Source organism: Heterodontus francisci, chromosome 9 (assembly GCF_036365525.1).
Source record: "Heterodontus francisci isolate sHetFra1 chromosome 9, sHetFra1.hap1, whole genome shotgun sequence".
NCBI classification, from domain to species: Eukaryota; Metazoa; Chordata; class Chondrichthyes; order Heterodontiformes; family Heterodontidae; genus Heterodontus; species Heterodontus francisci.
The window spans coordinates 110010131-110023115 of record NC_090379.1 but is presented as its reverse complement, the minus strand read 5'-3'; the positions used below and the strand labels follow the sequence as shown (position 1 = coordinate 110023115).

The window sequence follows — 12985 nt, the reverse complement described above, 5'->3', positions numbered from 1 at the left end:
TGAGGTCAGTGACAGTCCTGGAGACAATGGCTTGATGTTCAGCGGTGAGGTCATGCTCCAGGGGGAAGTAGGAAGAAGTGTCTGAGAGTTGGAGCTCGGTTTCTGTGTTGATATGCCAGACAACAACAATATCACCCTTGTCTGCAGGTTTTAACACACTGACCTGTGAGAATGGAATGCAGAAAGTTCAGAGGGAGACAGGTTAGTGTGAGTGAGGGGAGGGGGCAGAGAAATTAAGACAGTTCTCAATGAAAAGATCAAGAGCAGATGAGAGGTCAGAGTGAGGGGTCCAGGTGGAGGGAGAATATTGGAGGAAGTGAATGGGTCCGCTGGTCACGTGGAGGACACCTGGGCAAAGAAGTGAGCCTGAAGCCGAAGGCGACAGAAGAAGAGTTCGACATCTTGCCGAGCACAAAATTCATTGAAGTACGGGTGTAAGGGGATAAAACTGAATCCTTTGCTAAGTAGATTCTAAAGGGTCTTGACAGGGTTGACACAGACTTTTCTCTGCTGGCTAGGAAATTTACAACATGGGCTCACAGTCTCAGGATCAGGGGGCGATCATTTAGGACTGAGATGAGGAAAATTCTTTTCACAGATAGCATTGTTCTATGTTTAATCAATCAATAATACTTCTCTAACAGGGTCACATTCAACTCTAATTTCTATGTAATATATTGTTTTAAGGCAGTGTAAGTCTAGTGAGTTATATTTTATTCCATGATGAGCTTGTCAGTTTTCATAAATGATTCCACTTGTTTGTTCAATGAACTGTAATTAATATTCATAATGATGCAACTGATAACTCACTGGAGAATTCCCTCCTGTATAAATACAAGGTTCCTCAGAATGTTTTGTGCAGTCAGGCAGAGTTATTTCTCTGTTATCAACAGATACTTAGATCTCACAAAGAATGCGTGAACCAACAATATTCCATCAAATAGAAGACATTTACTATGCTGTTCTTGCAGTTCTTGGAGTTCTTGGTAAGTCAATTAAACATTTAATGGAAACAAATGCCTTTTCACTATGTTATTTTGCAAATGTAACAATGTTATTTTTAAATGAATATTTTTCTGATTTTTTTAGCATTTTGGTAAATACATTATTTAAGTGATTAGAGATTTCTGTAATCAGGATAAATGCCAAACACTTTTCAAAAACTATTTTGTGTGATTTGATTGATTCAACAACAAATCATTAATCTCTTTACATCAGGAAATGCCATTATAAATGTTTACATCAGAAGTTTCAATATTATATTTTGGTATAAAAGCACGACCAGAAATGGTGATGAGAGGAAAATGGGCTTGCGTGCAGCAAGTGGCACCATACTGAAAACCTTTTACTAGATATATTCACCCTTACTGGTGACATACATTGAGCAGGGCTGTGTCCCTTCAGCTGCCAGAACCTGTCCAATTTTAAAACCAGAGTTCATCAACCATCAGCCCATCTTCCATTGTCTCATCTTCCTGCTCCCCTCACACACTCTCAACACTGTTACTGCAGCACAATCTGAATTAATTCTGAAAATCACCTTCTTCAGTATACAATGTGCCCTCGTTCGCTCTTTCTCTTACCCTTGCTCTCTGCTATTTTTTGTGATTCATGCTATTGTTTCTTTACTAACTCCCATAATAATTATTGATTTTTGAAATATATAAGTCCAGAACAAAATTCTGACATTTATCAATGATTCAATTACCTTGATATTGTGAATCATTCATCGTCATTATCACATTGCTGTTTGTGGGAGCTTGCTATGTGCAAATTGCCTGCTGCACTTCGTACGTTATAACAGCGAGAACACTTCAAAAGGAAAAAATACGTTGGGTGTTTCTGACATTATGAATGGCGCTATATAAATGCAAGTCATTTGGGATCCCCATTCATAAATCCCATGCTCTCCTAAATCCCTAAATATAATTGCCATGCTCCCCAGTATCATTAACTGTAATTTCTTGCCTCTCGGATCATTAGGTATGACTCCCTTAAACTCTGGAATCCTTATCTGGAACTAGATTTGTAAATGGATATTAACACCTCACCTAGTTGAACTTTGTGAGGAGGTAACTAACGTGGTACAGTAGGGAGTAGAGCTTTTCACTGTGCACATTAATAACTTGTATGATGGAATAGAGAGCTGTATATTTATGTTTGCTAACCACACTAAGTTAGATGAGGGCAGAAAGTTGAAAAGGGATATTAATTGATTAAGTGAGAGAACAAAACTGTGTTCAGCATGGGCGGTGTGAGGCGTAGAAGCAGAAGATTGAGACAACAGAAAGTGCTGAAAATACTCAGCAAGTCTTGCAGCATCTGTAGAGCGAGAAACAGAGATAAATTTTCAATCTGTGACCTTTCATCAGAAATGGGAAAAGTTAGAAATGTAACAGTCTTTGAGCATAGTGAAAGGGGGGAGGGTGAAGAAGAACGAGGGAATGTCTCTGATCGGCCAGAGGGACGGTAAGATTAAATTACAGGGATGTCATGGAACAGAAATAGTTGTAGTGAACACAAAGCATGAGTCCAGAGAGAGTGCTAATGGCAGAATAATGAACAGCTCTATCTGAAAGCAAAAACATGAAAAAAAAACAAGTTAAAGGGTTGGATTTTGTTCTCCCACAGGCATCGCGTTCAATGGTGGGGGAGGAGGGCTAAGATGTCTCCATATGAGGCCTGTCATGGACCGTGAAACTATGAAAGCCTGGCCCGACCCTCCTGGTGGTGATATGGTTCCGTGGCAGCCACCCCACCGTTGGGTGATGAGACGACAATTAACATCTTCAAATGAATAAAATTGTTATATTTAAATAGACATACCAGTGATTTTGAGGGCCTACCACGATCATCTACATGGCTGCTGGCACTCCCTTGCCTTCAGATCCCCGTTCGGGTGGGGAAGGGGAAAGAGATAAGTTTGCCAGTGCAGGAGGAGGGCCAGCCTCAAATATACATCATTGGCTGAAATATTTACTCTGCAGCCGAAATTAGCTCACTTAAATAGCCAGGGCAGGCCGCCCCCGCTCCCCGCCGATGATGTGGATGGGGAAGCAGTCCATCCGTGGCAATGGCCTCAGCTACCTGTTCACAGGCACTGGCGCCATTTTGAGTCTCTTCCTATCTAACCTATCAATGCCCCTCATAATTTGGTATACCTCAATCATGTCCCCCCCTCATCCTTCTCTGTTCTAAGCAAAACAACCCTAGCCTTTTCAGTCTCTCTTCGTAGTTGTAATGCTCCAGCCCAGGCAACATCCTGGTGAATCTCCGCTGCACCCTCTCCAGTGCAATCACATCCTTCCTGTAGTGTGGTGCCCAGAACTGTACACAGCACTCCAGTCGTGGCCTAACTAGCGTTTGAGACAGCTCCATCATAACCTCCCTGCTCTTATATTCTCTATGCCTCAGCTAATAAAGGCAAGTATCCCATATGCCTTCCTAACCACCTTATCTACCTATGCTGCTGCCTTCAGTGATCTATGAACCAGTGCACCAAGGTCCCTCTGACCCTCTGTACTTCCTAGGGTCCTACCATCCATTGTATATTCCCTTGCCTTGTTAGTCCTCCCAAAATGCATCACTTCACACTTCTCAGGATTAAATTCCATTTGCCACGGCTCCACCCATTTTACCAGCCCATCTATATCGTCCTGTAATCTATGGTTTTCCTCCTCACTATTTACGACACCACCAATTTTCATGTCATCTGCGAAATTACTAACCATACCTCCTATATTCATGTCTAAATCATTAATGTACACTCCAAACAGCAAGGGTCCCAGCACTGATCCCTGTACTACACCACTGGTCACAGGCTTCCACTTGCAAAAACAACCGTCGAACATTACCCTCTGTTTCCTGCCACCAAGCTAATTTTGGATCCAATTTGCCAAATTGCCCTGGATCCCATGGACTCTTATCTTCTTAACCAATCTCCCATGCGGGACCTTATCAAAAGTTTTACTGAAATCCATGTAGACTGCATCAACTGCTTTACCCTCATCTGCACATCTAGTCACCTCCTCGAAAAATTCAATCAATTAAATACGATCTCTCCCTGACAACGCCGTGCTGACTATCCCTGATTATTCCCTGCCTCTCAAAGTGGACATTAATCCTGTCCCTCAGACTATTTTCCAATAGTTTCCCAACCACTGATGTTAGACTCACTGGCCTGTAATTACCAGGCCTATCCCTTCTACCCTTCTTGAATAACGGTACCACATTCGCTGTCCTCCGGTCCTCTGGCACCTCTCCCGTGGCCAGAGAGGATCTGAAAATTTGTGTCAGAGCTCCTGCTATCACCTCCCTTGCCTCACACAACAGCCTGGGATGCATCTCCTCTGGGCCTGGGGATTTATCCACTTTTACGCCCACTAAAGCCTAGAGTCCAAAGCCTATTGTTCAATTTAATGTTTTTAAAGAATAATTGAATGAAAAAAAATGAAAACGTTTATTTTGCCCCACTCCCACCCCCCAATAACAATAGAATTAATTATTTGCCCTCTCTCCCCAAAACGCTTACCTTGTCCACCTGACCATCCCCCCCAAAAGGGAATAACCTTTGAACTATAACCTTTCCCACCATCACCGACACCAATGATATGACTTTGATCCTGCTCCCCTCCCTCCCGCACTGAGAAACTTACTTCTTGCTCCTTATCCACCAGTGCTCCGCCTCAATTCCCCAGACGGGTAACCGAAGGCCTGGGAGTGCTGGCCAGCAGCACGATGAACAGATGGCGGGAACGTGAATCTAATTTTTTCAATGGTCTTAATTTATTTAAACATCACATTGCCAAGTGGTGGGATGCCACCATCAGGCCTCGCCACCACTGGCCATATCGGGCCAGGTCCTCCCGACATCGGGGTGCACGGCAGCCATCTCCCAGAGGTATTTACTGAACACCTCCTCTCCATGAGCCGTGACGTTGGGTGGGGCGGGGGGGTTGGGGTCTGTAAAATTCACCCAACGGGTGCTGAGGATGGTGGGAAGGTTTGAACCTTAAACTTTGTGCAGTTTGTGAGGTAAGGTCAGATGTAAAAGTTAAGTGCTTTGGGGGGTGAAGGGTAAGGAGTTATTCTAATTTTTAATGGGGAGAAGGGGCATTAGAAATTTAGTGATTTAATTCTGGTGAGGTAGTAAATTAGACATTTTAATTGGTCAGGTCTGGCTGCCCTTTACAAATGGCGCCAGCTCCTGCACATAGGCAGTGGATGCCATTGCTGGTGACCGATATCTTGCCCTCTCCACGAGATTGCGGGGTGGGGGAATGTGACCGGCCGCCCTGGCGATAGATGAGCTGCCGCACTTGAGATTGTGGCAGCACATTGGCGTGCATTTTCTTGAGCTCACTGCTGATCTCGGCAGTGAGGTCTTAAAATCCAGACTAAGAACTAGCGCATGGTTAAAAAATAAATAATTCAAAGAGAAAATATGTAAAAGAATAGATAATATATAAATAAATAATACAAAAATAATGGGGCACATGGTCTGAAATTATTGAACTCAATATTGAGTCGAGAAGGTTGTAGAATGTCTCCAGATTGATATCACTGCTGAAAGAGTTAAATTATGAGCACCAGTTTCATAGGCAAGGCTTGTTTTACCTTGAATATGGAAGATCAAAGAGTCAACTAATTGAAATGGTTATGATGATTAAAGGATTTGGTAGTGCAGACAGAAAGAAACTATTCCCATTCTCGGGGGCTGTGCAGATCAATGGGACATAGCCTTACAATGAGAGCAAGGCTCTTCGAGGGTGATGTCAGGAAGAACTTCCTCACACAAAGGGTGGTGGAAATCAAGAACTCTCTCCCCAAAAAGCTGCTAAAGATAGGTCCATTCAAAATATTAAAAGCTAGATTAATAGACTGCTGTTAGCGAGAGGGGGGTTTTGACGATTGGGCAACTCTCAACCTCCATACATTCGCCCAGGCATGCGCCATGGAGAGGTCACTTCATAGTCGCCTCACAGCGACTGAAACAACATGGAAGGCAGCAGTTACGGGTTAGCGCTGCTCCACAAACCACTGACCACCTCCAGGCGCTTACCCATTGTCTCTCGAGACAAGGAGGCCAAAGGAAGAAAGAAGAAAGAGAAGACAAGTGTATTGGAGGTTACAAAACCAAGGCAGATAAATATAAATAAGATACAGATCAGTCATGGTCTAACTGAACGGCAGAGCAAGCTTGATAGGATAATTAGCTAATTCCTCGTCTGAAGTCCCCATGTTCCTATGCAATTGCCACGTTCTCTTAGATGGCAACATATTATCCCCTTACATTTCTCTATTTATTTCAGTTAACTCAGTGGCCATTGTGATCCTGTCACAAGGAAAGTGCGGACTCTCCAAATGTATCACCCACTACCTGGTGGCCATGGCAGTGGCAGATCTACTGGTCGTTTTCACTGATGTGATACTGTTTACAGTTATTCCTTATCATTTCCCAGGTACTTACCTGGAGACCACTCCTGCACTTTCTCTCTTACTTGTCCTACTTTCTGCAGCCACAGACATTTCTGTCTGGTTCACCATCACTTTCACCTTTGATCGATTTGTTGCAATTTGTTGCCACAAAATGAAAACAAAATATTGCACGGAGAAAACTGCAGCTGTGGTTATAATGACAGTGAGTGTGTTCTTCTGCTTGAAAAATATTCCTTGGTACTTTATATATGAACCTGAATATATAATTGACAATGTTCCCTGGGGGGGTATTGAATCACTGAGCTACTACACTGAAGCTGCCTGGGCAGCATTTCACAGCCTCAGTATTATTTTAACCCCTTTCCTTCCATTCGTTCTGATTTTACTGCTCAATGCTCTGACTGTCAGACACATTTTAGTGGCCAGCAGAATCCGCAGGAAACTATTGGATCACAGCAAGAGTGAGAATCACACTGACCCAGAGATGGAGAACCGAAGGAAATCCATCATTTTACTCTTCACCATATCTGGTAGTTTTATACTGTTATGGATGACAAATGTTGCATTTTTCCTTTATTGGCGAATTTCGAACCTGGGTTATTACACAGGTCCCCATGATCCTGCATACATCATTGGACAATCTGGCTACATGCTGCAGCTTTTGAGCACTTGCACCAACACCTGTATTTATGCAGTGACCCAGACTAAATTCAGAGAGCAGCTGAAGAATGCAGTCAAATATCCATTCACTGCAATTGTTAAATTAGTCAAATGATTAAAGCAGATCACCGAAAAGCAGAGCTATCTTTCTATCACTGACTCTGGTTTACTGCCATACACTTCTGTAACAGATCACTGTGTCTACTTTGTTTCCCAGACCATCACTGACCTCATCTCCTCTGGAAATGATCCCCCCGTGGCCTCCAGGCTCATGGCTCCCAATCCACATATCCTGCTTTCCTTCCCAAGGTCCACAAACAGGACTGCCCTGGAAGACCCATCATTTGAAATTGTTCTTGTCACGTGCTTCTTATTTCTTCCTGTCTCAACAGTATGTTATTTCTCCCTGTCCAATCTGCTGCAACCTAAATCCGCAACCCATCTGACCCTTCCCATCAATTTAAAATTGTCCAGTTTCCTCAGTTTGGTTCAATCACGAATTCTTCCCCTCCATTTCTCAATTTACCTCCATTTCTCAATTTACCTTCATTTCTGAGGAGAGTCTGTGAACAATAATCTCCTTTAAACCTACTGACTCCCACAGCTGCCTTGATTACCAGGCTCCCATCCTGTTTCCTGTAACGACTCTATTACATTCTCCCAGTTTCTCCGTATCCATCACCTCAATTCTGACCATGCCACCTTCCACACCAGTGCTTCTGATATATCTTCCTATTCCTTCAGTTAAGTATTCCCCTTTACCAGGTTTTACTGAGCCCTCGACCATGTTCATCCCATTTTACACACATCTGTCCTCATCACCCGCAGAGCAATGATCAGGTTTCCCTTAACCTCACCTTCCGCCCCATCAGCCTCCACGTTCAATGGTTCATTCTCTGGCATTTCTGCCACTTCAAGTGTGATGCCACCACCAAACACATCTTCTCTTCTCCATCCCTTTCATCGTTCCAAAGGTACGAAACTAATAGTAAGAGTTGCAAAAAGGGAGTAGGACCAGAAACTTGCAAATTGTATTAAAATCAACACAAAATGCTTTTAGATTTATATTCATTAAAAGAATGTGATTAGGAGCAATGTGAGTGCCTTAAAAGCTGATAATAGTTGTATTATAAATGAAAATATGTAAGTGGCAGGTACGTTAAATCATTACTTTTCACCAGTATTTACAGAAGAGGAAGAGGATAGCATGCTGGACATCCCAAGCAGAATAATATTGAATCAGGGATGGGGACTCCCCAAAATTAATCTAAGAGAATAACAATAATGAAGAAATTAATGTTACAAAAGAATAAAAAATCCCCAGGACCAGATGGTTTTCATCCCAGCGACTTAAGGGAAGTAGATGAATACATTGCTGGTGGTAGTTTTCCAAAATAAAAACCAGAAAATGCCAGTAGTTCTCAATATGTTTGGCAGCATCTGTGGAAAGAGAAACAGATTTAATGTTTCAGGTCGATGACCCTTCGTCAGAACTTTATACAGAATTTGATGGTAGATTGTGTTGAAAAGTCATCGACCTGAAACATTGGCCTGAATTTTACCACAGGCTTCCAGATCCCAATGTCAGGTTGCAAAGTGGGTCCAAGCCTGCACTTTCCAGCAGTGGGACCATCTCAGCAATTGTACCATAGGCAGCCTCCTAATTGGCCTCCTGCTGGCCCATCATCCAATTAAGAACGGCGTGCAGACTCCTCACCATGCCGGTCCAACCAGAGAGCAGACAGCTCGAAAGCCTCAGCATCATCACCAGGAACATTGGTCATTGCTGAGTCATGCAGGAGGCCAAATGAGGCACTTCCAGGTAAGTAAAAATAAATGAATAAAGCAGGGGGATGACAGTCAGAGATGAAACCTCTCTGGGGGTTTCATTTGTCCCATAGGGGTGTCCTTGCCTGCAGGTAGCCCCCTCTTTGGGCCATGAAGACTCCGGCACCGAATTGCCCCTCGAGCACCGCAGGGAGGCCGCCTGCATTAAGTTGGTGGCCTCCCCACGTGCTGGGTGTCATCCTGCTGTCGACAAACTGCTGGCAGCCTCGTAAAATGGCCCTTAATAAGGCATTTAATTATGCAAATGGTTGGCCACCTCCTTGGCAGCCGCTGCACATCCAGTCGCACAACTGGTAAATGCTCCGGAGGTGGGATTGCAACGGAAAGCAGCCCCAACGTAGATCCGCGCTAGTTTACCGGCACCTCCCCGCCTCTCAGCCCCAGTAAAATTCTACCCATTAACACTGTTTCTCTCTGTGCAGATGCTGCATGACGTGCTGAGTATTTCTGGAATTTCTGTTTCTATTTTGGATTTCCAGCATCCAAAGTATTCGGCTTTTGTATCATCTTCCAAAGTTCTCTCAATTCAAGAAACGATCCTTTAAATTCAAAAATTGTACATATCACTCTGCTATTTAAGAAAGGTGGGAGAGGTAAACCAGGGATTTATGGACCAGTTAGGCTAACATTTTCTGTCAGGAAATTACTGGAGACTATAATTAAGGATGGAGGGACAGAGAACTGTGAAAGTTTCAGCTGATCAATTTGAAGAGTTGATTAAAGTAGATTGTAAGAGCTTTTACAAGTGCATAAAAATGTCAGAGAGTAGCTAAAGTAAACATTGGTCACATAGAAGCAGAGACAGGAGAAATTGTCATGGGGAATGAGGAATTGGCAGAGAGATGAAACAAATATTGCGCATCTTTCTTCATAGTAGAAAACATAAATTACATACCAGAGATAGAGGGTAACTGAAGCCCATTAAGAGCTAATAACTTAAAGTAATTAATATCAGCAGAGAACAAGTATTGGAGAAACTTAATGTGTTAAAAGCCGGCTAATCCCCAGGACCTGATGGCCGACATCATATGGTTCTAAAAGAGGTAGATGCAGAGATAATGGAGGCACTGGCTATGATTTTTCAAAATTCACTAAATTTGGGGCAGCACAGTGGCGCAGTGGTTAGCACTGCAGCCTCACAGCTCCAAGGACCCGGGTTCGATTCTGGGTACTGCCTGTGTGGAGTTTGCAAGTTCTCCCTGTGTCTGCGTGGGTTTTCTCCGGGTGCTCCGGTTTCCTCCCACAAGCCAAAAGACTTGCAGGTTGGTAGGTAAATTGACCATTATAATTTGTCACTAGCATAGGTAGGTGGTAGGGAAATATAGGGACAGATGGGGATGTTTGGTAGGAATATGGGATTAGTGTAGGATTAGTATAAATGGGTGGTTGATGGTCGGCACAGACTCGGTGGGCCGAAGGGCCTGTTTCAGTGCTGTATCTCTAATCTAATCTAGTGTGATCCTGGCTGATTGGAAGCCAGCAGATGTAACATCCCTATGCAAGAAAGGAGGGAGAGAGAAAACACGAACTTGGGGCTGAATTTTAACAGGGCTCCAATGTCGGGATTTGTGATGGGGGGTGCGAAAAATTCTTCCAGGAGAGGCCCACCTTGGGCCTCAACGCTGGGAAGGCTGCTCACATTTTACAGCCAGCAGCGGGGCCTCGGGGCGCCCTCCCCAAACCACCACCCCCCTGTCCCGACGGCTCGGTGGAGGAGCCTTAATCTACATATGCTAATTAAATTTAAATGAATGAATAAATACTTACCTTGGAGCGATGTCCCATGCCGATATTTCAGCCAGTGACCAGAACTCCCGTGCCTTTGAATCTCCGTTTGGAGGAAGGAGTGAAATTCACAGGGTGGGTGGGGGGGAGCTGAGAGAACTACTCCTATTTGTTGTGGTGATGATGGGAAGGGATTGAAGATCAAAGGTGTTGAACTTAAGTGGGGGTGGGTAGGGGAGTTCAGAATATCAAAATGTGCTTTCTCTGGGAGATATGTATTAAACGAGTACCCAGTGTGGGGCAGCGGTGGGGGGGGTGGGGGGGGGCAGAGAGGGGATTCCTCTCCCTTTATGTCATTCGGCGGCACAGTGGCGCAGTAGTTAGCACCGCAGCCTCACAGCTCCAGCGACCCGGGTTCAATTCTGGGTGCTGCCTGTGCGGAGTTTGCAAGTTCTCCCTGTGTCTGCGTGGGTTTTTGCTGGTTGCTCCGGTTTCCTCCCACCACCAAAGACTTGCAGGTTGATAGGTAAATTGGCCATTATAAATTACCCCCAGTATAGGTAGGTGGTCGGGGAATATAGGGACACATGGGGATATGGTAGGAATATAAGATTAGTGTAGGATTACTATAAATGGGTGGTTGATGGTTTGCATAGACTCGGTGGGCTGAAGGGCCTGTTTCAGTGCTGTATCTCTAAAAAAATAAAATAAAATAATTTTTTTTCTGCAGTTTTTATTAAAATGGGACCTTTAAAAATGTAAATGAAACTGAAGGGCCTGAAGCCCTTCAAAAATGCCGCAGACATCCGCACAGTGGCACCAGATGCCATTGCTGGTGATGGAGCACCTTTATGTCATTGGGGTGGGCACTCCACCCCCTCCATGCCAATGAGCCGCCGTACGTAATATCACGGCAACTCCATGGTTCTCATTTCATGCGTGTGCCGTGCATTGTTTCAAGCTTACTGCCAAGAATGCCATCGAGCCATTAAAATCCAGCCCTAAATGTCAGTTAGCCTGACATCAGTCTTCAGGAAAATACTGGAATCTTTGTTAAGGAAGCCTTAATAATGCACTTAGAAAGCCAAAGCAAGATCAGACAGAGTTGACTAGGTTTTATGAAAGGGAAATCCTGTTTGACAAATTTATTAGCATTTCTGAGGTACTAACTAGTAGTGTAGATAAAGGGAAGCCAATAGATGTAATATTCTTGGATTTCCAAAAGGCGTACAATGAGGTACCTCACAAAAGGTTAATATGCAAGATAAGGGCTCATGGATTTAAGATAATATATTACCATGGATGAAGGTTTGCTTAATGGACAGGAAGTACAGAGTAAGCATTAATGGGGCATGTTCAAGTTGACAGGCTGTAACTGGTGGATCAGTGTTGGGGCCTCAGCTGTTTACAACCTATATTCATTACTTAGACAAAGAGACTGAGACTGCATCTAAGTTTGCTGACAATACAAAGATAGGTGGGACTGTAAGCTGTAAGGATGAAAAGTGGCTGCAAAGAGATATAGACAGGTTAAGTAGTGGGCAACATGCTGGCAGATGGAGTATAATGTGGTAAGTGTGAGGTTATTCACTTTAAGTAAAAATAGAAAAACAGAATATTTTTAAAAGGCAAGAAACATCCAAATGCTAATGTTCAGAGAGATTTGGATGTCGTCCTCCAAGGAACACAGAAGGTTAGCAAACAGGTACAGCAAGCAATTAGCAAGACATGATGGCCTTAATAGCCAGGTGATTGCAGTACAAGAATAAGGAAGTCTTTCTACAAATGTATAGACCTTTTGAAACCACACCTGGAATACTGTGCACAGTTTTGGTCTCCATATCTAAGGAAATGTAGAGGCCATAGAGTCATTACGATACAAAGGAGGCCATTCAGCCCATCAAATCTATGCTGGCTCTTCAGAGAGCAATCCAATCAGTTTCATTCCCCCATTCTATCCACAGAACCCTGGAAGTTTATTTCCTTGAAGTACCCATCTAGTTTCTATTTGAAATCATTGATCGTCTCCTCTGCCACCAACCTCGGAGGCAGTGAGTTCCAGGTCATTACCACCTGTTGCAGAAAAAAGTTCTTCCTCGCATTCCCCCTGCATCTCTTGCCCAAAACCTTACATTTGTATAGCCTAGTCCTGTACCATCAGCTAATGGGAACGTTTACTTTGTCTGCCTTATCGAAAACTGTCATAATCTTGGACACTTCTATCAATTCTCCTCTCAATTTCCTTTGCTCCAAAGAGAACAATCCCAGCTTTTCCGACTTAACCTTATAGCTAGAAATCCTTATCCTTGGAATC

General features: G+C 43.7%; 1 pseudogene; it reads left to right on the top strand.

The window, feature by feature from the left end:
• Positions 1–913: 913 nt before the first annotated feature.
• On the top strand, positions 914–9158 carry LOC137373381 (probable G-protein coupled receptor 139; annotated as a pseudogene).
• Positions 9159–12985: the final 3827 nt, after the last annotated feature.